Genomic DNA, 16,286 nt, shown 5'->3' on the forward strand with positions numbered 1-16,286 from the left:
CCTCGGACAGTGTCCTGACTCGGAGAACGCTACCAACTCCAGGTGGAAAAGGAGGTTTTGGGGGAGGGGTTAAAGTTGATAAAAAGCCACCAGCAGGTAAAGGGAGGGAAGGTGGGCCTGGGGACTGAAGACCTTGGCCCGTCGGGTCTGTGCAGCGTGTCCCCGGAGGCCAGCAGGGGTCAGCAGTTGGCCTGGCCATGGCTCGGCCAGTGCAAAAGCAAGGAAAGAGGGTTAAACCAGCCACTAAGAAAAGAAACCACCACAGCCAGAGAAGGCGGCACCCGGGAAAGCATGACCTTTACAGAGGGTTTAAACCTGACTCAGGAACTAGAGAATTAGGTCCAGCTAACTGGTTGAAAAGGAGCTGATGATGAGCTGCCCTATCCCAGCACCCACAGGGAGCCTGGAGGAGCCAGCGGCCATGGCCTCGTGGTGGGCAGCAGGCACAGGCGTTCCTGTGCAGAAGCTCTGACAGTCGCCACAGGGACTCAGCATAGGAAGAACATGCGCTGAGCTCCAGGGCAGCGGAACATTCACCCATCAGCGAAAACGAAGAGACACCCACGCTTCACTGTGATGTGACCTCCTGGGCCGGTCCCGCTTCCTGTGGCTTGGCCTCGGCCTGGACATGGTCACTCAAGGCAATCAAAGGACAGCCACAGCCCAGCTTGAGCAGGGCCCCAGCAAGGGGGCCTTGCAGTCTGCACAACCCCAGAGAGGCCCATGCAGGCAGGAAGCCTCAGGTTTTCGCTGAGCTGGGAAGGGCCTGCCCAGCTGACCACAACTCTGGGTGGATAGAAAGCCCCAGAGTGAGAACGAGCATGGGAGACCTCACCCCAAACGTATGAAAACCCCCGGGAGAGTCAGGAGAAGGCCCCGAACTTCTTAGAGGAGCCAGCAGAGGGAGCCTGGGGCCCAGCCCTACCCAGCCATGGGACATCCCTTCTAGGTGGGGAGGAAAGGTGGGGGGCAGTGCTGACTCAGGGGTGCCCTGAGATTCCCCACAGAGGATGCTGTTTCCTTTTGTGCTCAGGATCCATCGACCCTGAGCCGTGGAGGGAGGAGCAGAGGGGCCTCCTGGCCTCTGTCATGTGACAGATACCCACCTGGCCCCTGTGGTTTCCAACATCCTGTGGGCGGCCTGCTCTCAAATGCCTTCACTGCACCTCTGGCCAGGGCTGCAGCCGCCAGTCTGCACTCTGCCTGCCTGAAGCCTCAGCAGGCTTCTCCAGGGTAGCCACCGTGTGTCCCCCCAGCACCTGGCGAGCGCTGATGGAAGGGACAGAGGGAGTGAGGGGGGAATGGGAGCATGGCATTCTATGAAGCACTTCTGATCTGCCGCCTTGGTACCCTCCCCTCCATCACCCATGCGGCTCTTGAGGACAGGCTAATACAAGCACATGCCCCGCCCCCTCCCAACTCCCCTCACACACAAGCTGCTACATGCACTTGAACCTACTACTCTCCTGCTCTACAACCATTGCTGGCTCCCACCTGCTCACTGAGAAAATCTGAGGCCCCATCACTTTGCTCCCACCTCGTCATCTGCTTCTCTCAGTGGCTTCACATGAGGTGGTTTGCTCCCTGTCACCAGAGTCTGTCCTGTATTTTTCCTCTATTGTAACTTTTCTCATGTTGTTCACTCTGGGCTGTGTCCTTCCCCATCAATGCAGCGCACGTGCTGAGGTCCACCTCCAGGGGCCTGAGTGAACTGCCACATTCTGCTGTTTCAGGTGCAGCTGACCTGCCTTGGGGGCCCTTGAGTTGGGAAGACACTGTGGAGTACAGCTGGGGCAAAGGTGCCTGTTGGGTGCTAGAGAGAAGGAAAGCAAGGGCGGTTAGAAGAAGGGGTGAGGAGGGCCACACACCATATCAGAGCATGCCAGCCTAGAGTGGCAGGACGCAGTTCCAGCCCCAGCGAGGTCAGCTGCCTGCTGTGTGGCCTTAAGGAAGTCACTGAATGCCCCCACGCTTGCCTGGTTTCCCTACCACCCCCCAAAAAGCAAAGGTCTGCTGATGGTGAGTCTGTTTTCCTTTGTGGCCTCGGTTGGACCACTTTCCCCTGAGCATCAGGTCTGCAGGGGCACTCAGTCCTTGAAACAAGACCCTGGCATCACCCTTGCCTCTGACTTACAGGGTGGTGACAAAGCCAGAGAGCTGGCCCGAGGCAGCTACAGCTCACTGATTTGTCTGTAAGGCTGTTGGCTTTTGAAATCAGACAGGAAGGAGGGTTGAGGTGGAGCCCGGCACAGGAAGAGGTGAGGAGCCCCGGCTGCCGTGACAGCCGATGGGCTCGGGGGAGTGCGGGAGCTGGCAGGCCGCGGCCCTGCTGCCCTGCACGGTAATCACCTCCTGATCCCTCCAGACAGGGCTTCACTCCTGCCCTGGACAGATCCTGACGGCTCAGGGACCAGCTGACCAGCCACAGAGATTCCCAGGACATCCTCACACCCACCCAGCTGCCTCTGTCCACTGGAGCAGGGCTGAGCCCAGGAGCGCTGGGATGGACGCCCTCGGCCCCCCAGCATTGGCATCCCTGGAGCAATGAGGCCCGGGAGGTAAGTTGAGTCCAGACTGTCTCAGTACAGGATGGGGGAGAAAGAGGAGACAGCTGGCAGAAAGGACCATGACTTTGAAGGCCTGAGCCACTCTGTGGAGTGGTGGCTGGGGCAACTCCAGGAAGGTGTCCCCATGGGTGCCAGGAGCTGCTGGGAAGGACTAGATAACGGTGTGAAATAAGCAAACAGGTGCCTAAGGACAGCCCACAATGGGCCAAGGCGACAAAGCCCAGCACCCCAGGTACCAATGATGGGACAGGAGGAGCAGGAAGTAGCTGGAAAGTGCTGCAGGCAGGCAGAGGTGAGGTTGAGCAGTGCAGCCCAGTGGTTAAACTTGGAATCAGCAGACCTGGGCACTATCCTAGCATCCCCTTTCCTCCCTTAAGATGGAGGGGACAATACCAGACCTGCCCAGGGTCCTGAGGACCAAGGGAGGTGGTGCAGGTGGGGTTGGGTCTATCACCCAGTGCCTGCTCCATAAATGTCACCCTCATGTTGGGTGAGCAGTCCCCAGGGTCCTCTCCCAGCTGCACCCTCGGATGGAGGTGAGGTTCATCATTCTGAGAGGGACGGTAATCACAGAGGCTTTCTCAGAAGAGGCACCATAGAGCTGGTTCAGGGTGGCTATTGGTCATAGGGCCCTCCCCTGTGGCCAGGCTCCTGGGTCCCAGGGTTTTTCCCTGTCCCCTCAAAGGACGCACATGCTTTCCCTGAGCCCTAGGGCTCACCCTTGGCCATTACAGGGAAACCTGCAGCTGGCTCCCAGGTGGGGGTGCAGGCTGGGCACCTCCTCCTCTGTCCCAGGTGTGCCAGGATCCCCAGGGTTGAGCCTGTCCCGGTCCCCAAGAGGGTTCCAGGGCAGTGAAGTTAGGAGAGCTGTGTCTCACGGTGAAGGCACTGCTTCCTCCCTCTGGGAAAGGCTGTTTGGTCTCAGGTGGTCAGCGGTCATGGTTGGGGGGGCCACCTAAAAGGGCTGAGAACTGAAGTCTCGGGCCCTGGGGGGCAGGGGTGGGAGTCAGGAGACAGGAACATCCAAGAAGCTGTGGCCTGGGACACGGGCAGCCCAGGAGGGAGGGCAGCACTGCAGGCCCCACAGTCACCAAGTGCAGGTGGGCAGAGCAGAGGCCGGTTGCTCTCACACAGGCCTGGCAGACGGGACTGGGGCCCCTGGAAGGATAGCATAGGACAAGCTGGACCTTGTTGGCAGAGACAATGAGGAAATCGGGGCCTGGGCCTCAGGGATGAGACAGAAGCCCAGCTGTGGAGCCTGAGGGACAGGGTCTGAGTGATTCCAGCACAAGGGCACGCAGGTCCTTAGCTGTGTCCTGCCCCATGGATGAAGCACTGGAGGATGCATGGGAGCGGGGAAGCCCTACTCCAGGGAGGTGGCCGTGGAACCCCGGTCCTGTGTCTGGCCTTGCCCTGCCCACTACAGCACAGACCCTCTGCAGACTGACTGCCCTCTGGCCCTAAAAGCCCCCAAGGCGATCCAAGGCCCACCCGCCCTCAGTCTTCTTCCCTTTAAGCTGGGCTCTCAGGCTTCCTGCTGCTCACCGGAGACTGTCTACACTGGGCAGGGTCTACCTGGCTGTCCCTGGTGGCATGTGTGGCCACCGGATGTCATCCTGCTCAGAAGTCTGTGGTAGGTTCCACCCTGTGAGGGTGGCATCTGGGGCTGTAAGCAGGGCTGTCCACACAGGTGGCCAGGTAGCCACCCTCAGCCACTGCTGGCCCTGGGAGGTCATGGGAATGGTGTGGCTCCTGGGCCAACTGCTGGGGTCTCCTCTTCTGTTCTTGTTGGGACAAGGTGTCCAAAGGTGAAGGCCAGGCTGGGGGGGGCTCTTATCTGAGTGGGGCCTGAGTAGGGGTGCCAGATAACAGAACACCCTGTTAATATTTAATCTCAGATAAAGAATGAGTTTTGTTTTTTTTAAGTATAAGTATGTCCCAAGTAGTACATAAGATATACTAGAAGAATTATTTGTTGTTTGTCTGAAATTCAAATTTCACTGGCTGTCCTGTATCTTAATTTGCTAAATCTGGCAACCCTAGGCGAGGTCAGTGGGGCAAGAAAGATGGGTGTCTGATCAGGAGGGAATGTTGGCCCCACTGCTGAGTGGCTGCTGGGACCCAGAGGCAAGGAGCTCGCCCTCCCACCTTCCCAGGCACACTCAGGCCGGCCTCTTCCTCCTGCTCACTCTCGCCTTCTGCAGTCGCTTCTTTGTCACTTTCCTAGCCTCTCTCTGGCCCAGTGGTTCTCAACTCTGGCTGCTCATTAGAATCACCTGGGTAGCTTTAAAATGCATCCATGTAGGGGCTCTACCCCAGACCAGTGAAATCTCTGCGCAGTTGGGCTAAGCGGTGGCTTTTTTAAAATAGCGCTCCATAGAATGACCATAAAATCCAGCAATTCCACTTCTGGGTATACACCCAAAAGAGTTGAAAGCAGAACCTTGAACTGCTATTTGTACTCCCACGTTCACAGCAGCATTATTCACAAGAGCCAAAAGGTGGAAACAACCTAAGTACAATATCTATTGACGAATGGATGAATAAACAAAATGTGGTCCATCCATAAACTGGAATATGATTCAGCCTTAAAAAGGAATGAAATTCTAGTACCTGTTACAACTTGGATGAGCCTGGAAAACATTATGCTCAAAGAGGCCAGATGCAAAGGGACAAATACTGTGTGATCCCACTTACATGAGGTACCTAGAGTTGTCAGATTCATATAAACAGAAAGTGGTTACCAGGGGCTGGGGAGTCAGTGCTTAATGAGTACAGAGTTTCCATTTGGGAGGATGAAAAAGTTCTAGAGGTGGATGGTGGTGATGGTTGCACAACATTATAAATGTACTTAATGTCACTGAATTGAATGCTTAAAAAATAGTTAAAATAGTAAATTTTGTTAGGTATACTTTACCACAATAAAAATTTTAAATTAAAAAAATATTTAGTGCTCCAGACAATGTCCTGCCAGAGCTGAGAGGCACTGAGCCTGGCCCTTCTTCAACACGGTCCTGCATACTCCTGGCCACCACCCCACCCCCACCAAAGCATAGTCTGTTACTTGGTGGGTGTACCTGGACATCCAATGCAGGAGGCTGTGTCCAGCCCTGGGCCACACCCTGACATTGCCCTGAGAGCAGGACAGAGGCCTGAGTGTCCCAGCTCATGCACTAAGAGGCTGCAGTAACAGTGCTTCATTTTGGTTTACATACATTTGAACTTTTAGATAGCTGCTAGCATAACGTTCTCTAAATTGAGGTATAACTTAGACAGTAAAGTGAGCTCAATGGATTTTTATATATGTGTATGCCTGTGTGTACACCATCCAGATTAAATTAGATAGAAGTTTACAGCACCCTAGAAGGCTCCCTCATGCCCCGTCCAGTCAGAACCGCCTCCAAGTGTAACTACTACTTTGACTTCTATCTTTTCAGATTGGTTTGGCCTGACTTTAAACTTCCTACAAATGGAATCACAAGAGTGTGTCTCTTTTGCATCAGACTTCTTTCACTCACAATGTCTGCGAGACTCAGCCATAGTGTTGAGGATATCAGTAGCTTATTCTGTTTCTTTATAATGTAGGATTTGATTGTATGAACATTCCAAAAAAAATCTCAATCTTTTGTTGATGGACATTGGTTGTTTCCACTCTTCTGGAGTTTATGAATAAAGCTGCTATAAATATTCTGATCTGGGTTTTGGTGGACATAAACACTCGTTTCTGTTGGGTATATACCCAGGAGGGAAATTACTGGGTCACAGAAATATGCATATTTAGTCTTATCATTACCAAACATTTTTCCAGAGTGATCTTAATTTTCATTTTCTGATTACTAATGATATTCTCTGCAGTGACATTCTTTCAAGTTTTGGCTCAGTTTATCATCAGATGTCTGTTTCTTACTGATTGATTAAGGTGTTGGGGATGTTGTCTCCTAGTCAATGGTTTGCTTTTTCACCTTTTAATGCTGTCTTCTAATGAACAGATATTCCTAATTTTAATGAATCTCAATATATTGTTCTTTTCTTTCATGGTTAGTGCTTTTTGTGTTCTGTTTAATCTTTACGTAGACCAAGTTCAAAAAGATATATATATATATATTTTTTTGCGGTATGTGGGCCTCTCACTGTTGTGGCCTCTCCTGTTGCGGAGCACAGGCTCTGGATGTGCAGGCCCAGCGGCCATGGCTCATGGGCCCAGTCACTCTGCGGCATGTGGGATCTTCCCGGACCAGGGCACGAACCCGTGTCCCCTGCATCAGCAGGCGGACTCTCAATCACTGCGCCACCAGGGAAGCCCTAAAAAGATATTTTATCCTGTATTTTTTCTAAGGCTTGACTGTGTTAGCATTCACATTTAGATAGATCTATGGTCCAGCTTGAATTAATGTTTTGTGTACGGTGTGAAGTAGAGGTCAGGGTTCACTTTTCCCATATGAATATCCCATTAGCCAGCACAATTTAATGCCCACTGAATTGCATTGGAGGCCTTGTTATAAATCAGGTGCCCATATATGTGTGGGTCTGTTTCTGGACCGTCTATTCTAGTGCACTGGTCTATTTGTCTGCCCTTGTACCAATACCTATAGCTCTATACTAAGTCTTGATATTGTGTAGTGTAAGTCCTCAGGCTTTGTTCTTCTTCTTCAAGATTATTTTGTCTATTTCAGGGTCTTTTGTTTATGTTTTAGAATCAGCTTACCAATTTCCACCCTCCCCACCGCCCTCCAAAAAGCCTGCTGGGATTTTGATTGGTATGTCAATCTATAGATCATCTTAATAATACTGAGTCTTTCAATCCACGAATATGGCAAATCCCTACTTTAGGTCTTCTTTAATTTCTCTTAGTATTGTTTCATAGTTTTCAATGTGGAGGTCATGCAAATTTTTTTGCTAGATTTATTCTTTTTTTAATATTTATTTATTTATTTGGCTATGCTGGGTCGTAGGTGCAGCACGCAGAATCTTTGTTGCAGCACGTGGGATCTTTATTTGCGGCATGTGAACTCTTAGTTGCAGCACGTGGGATCTAGTTCCCTGACCAGGGATCAAACCCAGGCCCCCTGCATTGGGAGCGTGGAGTCTTAGCCACTGGACCACCAGGGAAGTCCCTAGATTTATTCTTATATATTTGATTTTTTAAATGGTATTTAAAATTTTTACTTTTGACTTGAGTGTTGCTAGTACGTAGAAATATAACTGATCTTTTTGTGTGTTGATCTTGTGTCCAGAAACCTTGTTAAGTTCATGTATTAGTTCTAATAGTTCTATTGTAGATTCTTTTGGATTTTCAAAGTATACAGTCATGTCAACTGTGAATAGTGACAGTTTTATTCTTTCCTTTTCCAATCTTGATGTCTTTTATTTCTTTTATTTGCCCTATTGCACTAGCACCTACTTAAAAAAAAAACAAAACCATCAACTAGAAGAGGTCACCCCTGGGGAGTGGAAATGAGGTATATACTTTACTTACTTTTGTATTATTTAAATGATTTTAATGTTTTACTTTTATAATTCTATAAGCAATCTATTTAAATGAGGGGAAGCAATACACATTAGTTACCAAAATCTAAGCAATCAAAATTCACAAAATAAGAAATAATTCCTCAATCCCACTGTCAAATATTTCCAGCTAATCTCTAGCCAGACAAAAACAGTATCCTATTTTCTTTTTAAAACATAAAGGTATCCCATCATAATTCTCCTCTGCACATTGAGTTTTTTCCCCACACAAAAATACATTGTAGGGGGCTTCCCTGGTGGCGCAGTGGTTGAGAGTCTGCCTGCCGATGCAGGGGACACGGGTTCGTGCCCCGGTCCGGGAAGATCCCACATGCTGCGGAGCAGCTGCGCCCGTGAGCCATGGCCGCTGAGCCTGCGCGTCTGGAGCCTGTGCTCCGCAACAGGAGGGGCCACAACAGTGAGAGGCCCACGTACCACAAAAAAAAAAAAAAAAAAAAAAAAAAAAAAAAAAAAAAAAAAAAAAATACATTGTAGGGCTTCCCTGGTGGCATAGTGGTTAAGAATCTGCCTGCCAATGCAGGGGACACGGGTTCGAGCCCTGGTCTGGGAAGATCCCACATGCTGCAGAGCAACTAAGACATACATTATAATCAAACCTTCAAAAAACAATCTTGAAATCAGCAAGAGAGGAAGAAAATCATCACACACAAGGGATCCTCAATAAGATTATCAACAGACTTCTCATCAGAAACTTTGGAGGCCAGAAAAGAGTAGGCTGACATATTCAAATTGCTCAAAGAAAAAAACCTATCAACGAGGAGTCTTATATCCAGCAAAACTGCCCTTCAAAATTAAGGGAGGGGCTTCCCTGGTAGCACAGTGGTTGAGAATCCGCCTGCCAGTGCAGGGGACACGGGTTTGATCCATGGTCCAGGAAGATCCCACATGCCACGGAGCAGCTAGGCCTGTAAGCCACAACTACTGAGCCTGCGCTCTAGAGCCCACGAGCCACAACTACTGAGCCCACATCCCACAACTACTGAAGCCCGTGCACCTAGAGCTCATGCTCCTCAACAAGAGAAGCCACCACAATGAGAAGCCTGCAAACCGCAAAGAAGAGTAGCCCCCACTAGCCACAACAAGAGAAAAGCCCACGCACAGCAACAAAGACCCAATGCAGTCAGAAACAATAAATAAAATAAAATAATAAAATTAATAAATTTATTTTTAAAAAATTAAGGGAGAAATTAAGACATTCCCAGATAAACAAAAGCTGAGGGAGTTCATGACCATGACCTTCCCTGCAAGAATGCTCAGGGGAGTCCTGAGCACTAGACAGTAGTAACTCAAAGTCATATGGAGAAATAAAGATCTCAACAAAAGTCAACACATGGGCAATTATAAACGCTAGTAACAATGGTTTATAACTGCACTTTTTGTTTTCTACATGATTTAAGATACTAATATTTAAAGAAAAAAACCAATTATTAGTGTACAAGCTAATATTACTATATCTTTGGTTTGTAACTTCAATTTTGTTTTCTACATAATATGAGACTAAAGAATTTTTTTAATTATTAGTTTATGTTTGAGGGGCACACAATGTATAAAGGTGTAATACTGTGACATCAACAACCAAAAGGGGTGGGGACAGAGCTGTAAAGGAGCAAAGTTTTTGTTTGTTATTGAAGTTAAGCTGGTATAAATTTAAATTAGAGTATTATAACTTTAGGATATTAAATGTAACCCATGGTAACCACAAAGAAAATAACTAAAATATATACACAAAAGGAAATGAAAAAGGAATTTTAACATTTTAACAAAAATCAACTAAATACAAAAGAAGACGGTAATGCAAGAAATGAGGGGGGAAAGTAATAAGGCAGAATAAAAACAAATAGCAGAATGACAGAAGTAAGGCCCTTCTTATCAGCAATTACTTTAAACGTAAATGGGTTAAACTCTCTAATCAAAAGACAGAGATTGGCAGAATGGAGAAAACCGCGTGATCCAACTACAGGATGTCTATGAGAGACTAACTTTAGATCCAAAGACACAAATAGGTTGAAAATGAAAGGACAAAAAAAGATATTCCATGGGGAGTTCCCTGGTTGCCTAGTGGTTAGGATTCCGGGCTTTCACTGCTGTGGCTCGGGTTCAATCCCTAGTTGGGGAACTGAGATCCCACAAGCCGTGCAGCATGGCCCCACCCAAAAAACCTAAAAACTACATTCCATGACAATAGTAACCAAAAGAGAGCAGGGGAAGCTATACTGATATCAGACAAAAAAGGCTTTAAATCAAAAAAGGTTACAAGAGACAAAGAAGGACACTTTATATTAATAAAAGATTTGAAACAGCAAGAAGATATAACAATTATAAACATTATATACCTAATGAAAGACCATTAAAACATATGAAGCAAAAACTGACAGGACTGAAGGGAGAAATAGTTCTGCAATAATAGTTGGATACTTTAATAACCCACTCACAATAATGCACAGAACAACCAGACAGAAGACAAATAATGAAATAGAAGTCTTAACACAATTAGATCTAACAGACACATACAGAATACACTACCCAACAAGAGAATATTCTTTTCAAATGCACATGGGATTTTAACAGAGCTGACCATATGTTAGGCTACAAGTTAAGTCTTTAGAGATTTTAAAATATAGATATTATACAAAGTATCTTCTCTAACCACAGTGGGATGAAGTTAGAAATAAATAACAGAAGAAAACCTGGAAAATGCATGAAATTGCAGAAATTAAACAACACACTATTTTTTTAAAATTTATTTTATTTTTATTTATTTTTGGCTGCGTTGGGTCCTTGCTGCAGAGCGCAGGCTCCCTCCAGTTCCGGCAAGCGGGGGCCACTCTTCGCTGAAGTGCATGGGCCTCTCACCACAGTGGCCTCTCCTGACACAGAACACAGGCTGCAGGCACTCGGGCTTCAATAATTGCAGCGCGTGGGCTCAGCAGCCATGGTTCACAGGCCCCAGAGCATAGGCTTAGCAGCTGTGGCACACAGGTCCAGTCACTCCGTGGCACGTGGGAGCCTCCCAGACCAGGGCCCAAACCCAGGTCCCCCGCATTGGCAGGCGGACTCCCAACCACTGTGCCGCCAGGGAAGCCCAAACAACACACTTTTAAATCACTAATGTATTAAGGAAGAATTCACAAGGAAAATTTAAAAATACTCAGAGATGAATAAAAATGAAAACACAACATGCCAAACTTATGGGACACAGTGAAAGTGGTGCTAAGGGAGGAAACTGATAGCTATAAGTATTTATATTAAAAAATGGGAAAGATCTCAAATCAACAACCTAACTTTACAACTTAAGAAAACTAGAAAAAAAAGAACAAACTAAACCCAAAACTAGCATAAGGAAGGAAATAATAAAAATAAAACAGAAAATAGAAAAATGATAGAGAAAAATCAATGACACCAAAAGCTGGTTCTTCAAAAAGATTAATAAAATTGACAAATCTTTTGCTAGATGGACTAAGGAAAAAGAGAGACGACTTAAATTACTAAAACTAGAAAAGAGGGACTTCTCTGGCAGTCCAGTGATTAAGACTCTGTGCTTCCAATGCAGGGAGCGTGGGTTTGATCCCTGGTCAAGGACCTAAGATTCCACATGTCATGTGGTGCAGCCAAAAATATATATATATATATTCACTAGTGAATTCTACCAAACATTTAAAGAAGTAATACCAATCCTTCTCAAAATTTTCTGAAAAGTTGAAAAGGAGAGAACATTTCCCAACCCATTCTATGAGGCCAGCATTACCCTGATACCAGAGCCAAACAAAGACACTATAAGAAAAGAAAAATATAGATATCCCTTATGAGCACTGATGCAAAAATCTTCAACAAAAACCAAATGGAATTTATTCATGGAATACAAGGATGGTTCGACATAGGGAAATCAACCAATGTAATATGCCACGTAAACAAAAGGAAGGAAAAAACTCACATGAACATCTCAACTGACACAGAAAAAGCATTTGACAAAATTGAACATCCCTTCATTATAAAAACACTCAGTGGGCTTCTCTGGTGGCGCAGTGGTTGAGAGTCCGCCTGCCGATGCAGGGGACACGGGTTCATGCCCCGGTCCGGGAAGATCCCACATGCCGTGGAGCGGCTGGGCCCGTGAGCCGTGGCTGCTGAGCCTGCGCATCCGGGGCCTGTGCTCCACAACGGGAGGGGCCACAACAGTGAGAGGCCCGCGTACCACAAAACAAACAAACAAAAAAACAGTAAGCTAGGAATAGAAGGAATCTATCTCCACATAATAAAAACCTGCAGCAAACATCATACTCAATGATGAAAGACTGATAGTGATTCCTCTAACATTGGGAACAAGGTAAGGATGCCTGCTTTCACCACTTCTATTCAATATAGTACTGGAAGTTCTAGCCAGAGCAATTAGGTAAGAAAAAGAAACTGAAGGGGAAAAAATGAAATTTCTATCCAAAGAAGATTGGTAAAATTATTATGGCCAAGTTATACAGTGGAAAATTATGTGGCCATAAAAGGCCACACAGAAAAGTCATCCAAATTGGAAAGGAAGAAGTAAAATCATCTGTTTGCAGATATGATTTTTTATGCAGAAAATCCTAAAGGTTCCACAAAACAATTGTTAGAACTAATAAGTGAATTCATCAAAGTAGCAGGATACAAAGTCAACACACAAAATTCACCTTCATTTCTATACATGAACAATGAACAACCTGAAAAGGACATCACAAAAACGATTCCATTCACAATAACATCAAAAAGAATAAAATGCTTAGGAATTAACTTAACCAAGGAGGTAAAAGACCTGTACAATGAAAGCTACAAAACACTGCTGAATTAAAGAAGACATAAATTAATGGAAACACATCCCATGTTCATGAACTTGAAGACTTAATATTGTTAAAATGTCAATACTACTGAAAGCTAGCTACAGACTCAGTGCAATCCCTATCAAAATCTCAATAACATTTTTTTTTGCAGAAATATAAAAACCCAACTTAAAATTCACATGGAATTTCAAGGCACCTCAAATAGCCAAAACAATCTTGAAAAAGAACAAAACTAAATAAGAACCTGCCGTATTAAAAAAAAAAAAAAAAAAAGAACAAAACTAGAGGACCCACACTCTTTTTTTTTTTTTTTTTTTTTTTTGCGGTACGCAGGCCTCTCACTGTTGTGGCCTCTCCCGTTGTGGAGCACAGGCTCCGGACGCGCAGGCTCAGCGACCATGGCTCACGGGACTAGCCGCTCCTCGCATGTGGGATCTTCCTGGACCGGGGCACGAAGCCGTGTCTCCTGCATCGGCAGGCGGATTCTCAACCACTGCACCACCAGGGAAGCCCTAAGGACCCACACTTCTTAATTTCAAAATTTACCACAAAGTGGCAGTAATCAAAAGAGTATGGTATTAGCATAAAGACAGACATGTAAACCAATGGAATAGAATAGAGAGCCCAGAAATAAACCCTCATGTATGTGGTAAAATGATTTTTGACAAGGGTGCCATGACCATTCAATGAGAAAAGGACAGTCTTTTCAACAAATGGTGCTATGAAAACTGGATATCCACATACAAAAGAATAAAGTTGGATCCTTACCTAATACCATACACAAAAATTAACTCACAATGGATAAATGTAAGACCTAAACCAATAAAACTCTTAGAAGAAAACAGAGGACAAAGCTTCACAACATTGGATTTGTCAATTATTTCTTGGATATGACACCAAAAGCACAGGTAACAAAAGAAAAATTAGACAAATTGGACTTCATGAAAATTAAACAATTTTGTACATCAAAAGACACTATCCAGAGTACAAAAAACAGGATGGAAGAAAATATTTGCAAATCATGTATCTGATAAGGATTTAATATCCAGAATATATAGAGAACTCCTAAAACTCAACAACAACAAAAAACCCAAACAACCTGATTGAAAAATGGGCAAAGGATTTGAATAGATATTTCTCCAAAGAAGACATATAAATGGCCGATAAGCACACGAAAAGATGCTCAACATTACTAATCATTGGGGAAACACAAATCAAGACTATAATGAAATACCACCTCACACCCATTAGGATGGCTGCTATCAAAAAACCAGAAAACAACAAGTACTGGTGAGAATGTGGAGAAATTGGAACCCTGTGCACTCACTGTTGGTGGGAAAGTAAGATGTTAAAGCTGCTTTGGAAAACAGTGTGGCAGCTCCTCAAAAAATTAAAAATAGAGTTACCATATGATCCAGCAATTCCACTTCTGGGTATAAACCCTAAAGAATTGCAAGCGCGGTCTTAAAGAGTTCACCTTTGTACATCCATGTTTGTAGCAGCATTATTTACCGAAGTTAAAACATAAAAGCAGCCCAAGTACTCACTGACAGGTGAATGGATAAGAAAAATACGGTACCTACATACAATGGAATATTATTCAATCATAAAAGGGAACAAAATTCTGATACATGTTGCAATATGGATGAACCTGGAAAACATTATGCTCAGTGAAAGAGGCCAGATGCAAAAAGACCAATATTGTATGATTCTACTTATATGAGGTACTTAGAGTCATCAAAATCATAAAGACAGAAAGTACAGGGGTGGTTGCCCAGGGCTAGGGAGGAGGGGAGCATAGGGAGTTGTTGTTTAATGGGTATAGAGTTTCAGTTTTACAAGATAAAGAGAGTTAAGGGGATGATCGTGGTGATGGTTGCACAACAGTGTGAATACATTTAATACCACTGACCTGTACACTTAAAAATGATTAAGATAGTAATTATGTTATATGAATTTTACCACAATTTTTAAAAAGTGGAAAAAAAAACATTGAAATTCTAGAAAAGGTAAAACTATAGTGAAAAAAGCAGATGGATGGCTCAGGGCCAGAGGGGTGTGGTTGGGGTAGACAGCAAAGGGGCATGAGGGATCACTTTTTGGGAGAAAGAAATGTTCAGTGACTTGATTGTGGTAGATGTTACAGAGGTGTATACATTTGTCAGAACTCATATAACTCTATTTGAAATGCGTGCATTTTATTTTATATAAATTATAATTCAGGACTTCCCTGGTGGCACAGTGGTTAAGACTCCATGCTCCCAATGCAGGGAGCCCGGGTTCGATCCCTGGTCAGGGAACTAGATCTCACATGCATGCTGCAACTAAAAGTTCGCATGCCACAACTAAGGAACCTGCCGGCCGCAACTAAGACCTGGTGCAACCAAATAAATGATAAAATAAATAAATAATTTAAAAATATATATATATATATAGGATTCTCATTTTAAAAAAAATTATACCTCAGAAAAGTGATTAAAACCTTTATACCAGGGCTTCCCTGGTGGCGCAGTGCTTAAGAATCCGCCTGCCAATGCAGGAGACACGGGTTCGAGCCCTGGTCCAGGAAGATCCCACATGCTGCGGAGTAACTAAGCCCATGCGCCACAACTACTGAGCCCGTGCGCCACAACTACTGAAGCCTGCGCGCCTAGAGCCCGTGCTCCACAACAAGAGAAGCCCATGCACCGCAACGAAGAGTAGCCCTTGCTCGCCACAACTAGAGAAAGCCCATGCGCAGCAACAAAGACCCAACGCAGCCAAAAATAAATAAATAATAAATAAATGAATTTTTAAAAAAAACCTTTATAACATTAAGAGACAAAAAAAATACACTGTGGACATTTCCAGTTTGACCTTATTATTTTTTATGGCCACGTAGGTTTCCACTGTTTAACTGCGCCAAAATAATTTTACCAATTCTCTCTGGATAGAAATTTAGTTTTTTTCCCCTTCAATTTCTTGTTGTTGTAAACAATGTTTCAGGATCATCCTTATAGTCACATCTCTGTGCACTTACCCAATTATTTCTTTAGCATAAATTCCCAGAAGTGGAACTTCTGGATCAAAGATATTTAATGACAATAGATAATGATACATTATGATCCAGAATCATACTAATTTACCCTCCCACCAGCTATGCACTAAGATTCCTATTAATCCCACGTTCTCACCAATGCAGCCTGTTATGTCATTATGATAGCTCCTTGTTTTGTTTTTTCTTGATCATTAGTAGGATTGAGCATCTTTTCAACATCATGGTCACTTATACTTCTATGAATTATCTATGTCCTTTTTTCTATCTCTGTCTGGGTCCACAATTACCTGTCTGTGTCCATCATTCTATTTCTATTCATTTCTATTTCTATTCATTTCTATTTCTTTC

General features: G+C 44.8%; 1 protein-coding gene and 1 long non-coding RNA gene across 7 annotated transcripts in view; one reads left to right on the forward strand and one right to left on the reverse strand.

Moving 5' to 3' along the window:
* LOC113626265 (uncharacterized) overlaps nt 1-16,286 on the reverse strand; it is a 39,335-nt gene that overhangs the window by 1,860 nt on the left and 21,189 nt on the right. The window contains exons 5-6 of the long non-coding RNA XR_003435103.1: nt 1,538-1,813; nt 1,107-1,269 (exon numbers count right to left, since the gene is read on the reverse strand). This is a non-coding gene — a long non-coding RNA (uncharacterized LOC113626265). The remainder of the gene's footprint in view (nt 1-1,106; nt 1,270-1,537; nt 1,814-16,286) is intronic.
* The window catches only part of NLRC3 (NLR family CARD domain containing 3), a 37,172-nt gene continuing 22,714 nt past the window's right edge, over nt 1,829-16,286 (forward strand). For 4 of the 6 annotated variants that reach the window (XM_027117580.1, XM_027117585.1, XM_027117582.1 and 1 more), the window contains exon 1: nt 1,832-2,558. The gene's annotated coding sequence lies outside the window, so the exon portion shown is untranslated. Of the gene's footprint in view, nt 2,559-7,679; nt 8,027-16,286 lie in introns of those variants that run through there. The other 2 variants (XM_027117586.1, XM_027117581.1) reach the window with 2 other exon arrangements.

The sequence above is a fragment of the Aethalodelphis obliquidens genome, unplaced genomic scaffold (assembly GCF_003676395.1).
Source record: "Aethalodelphis obliquidens isolate GAN/ISIS:26980383/991018 unplaced genomic scaffold, ASM367639v1 scaffold18, whole genome shotgun sequence".
In the NCBI taxonomy this organism is placed as follows: Eukaryota; Metazoa; Chordata; class Mammalia; order Artiodactyla; family Delphinidae; genus Aethalodelphis; species Aethalodelphis obliquidens.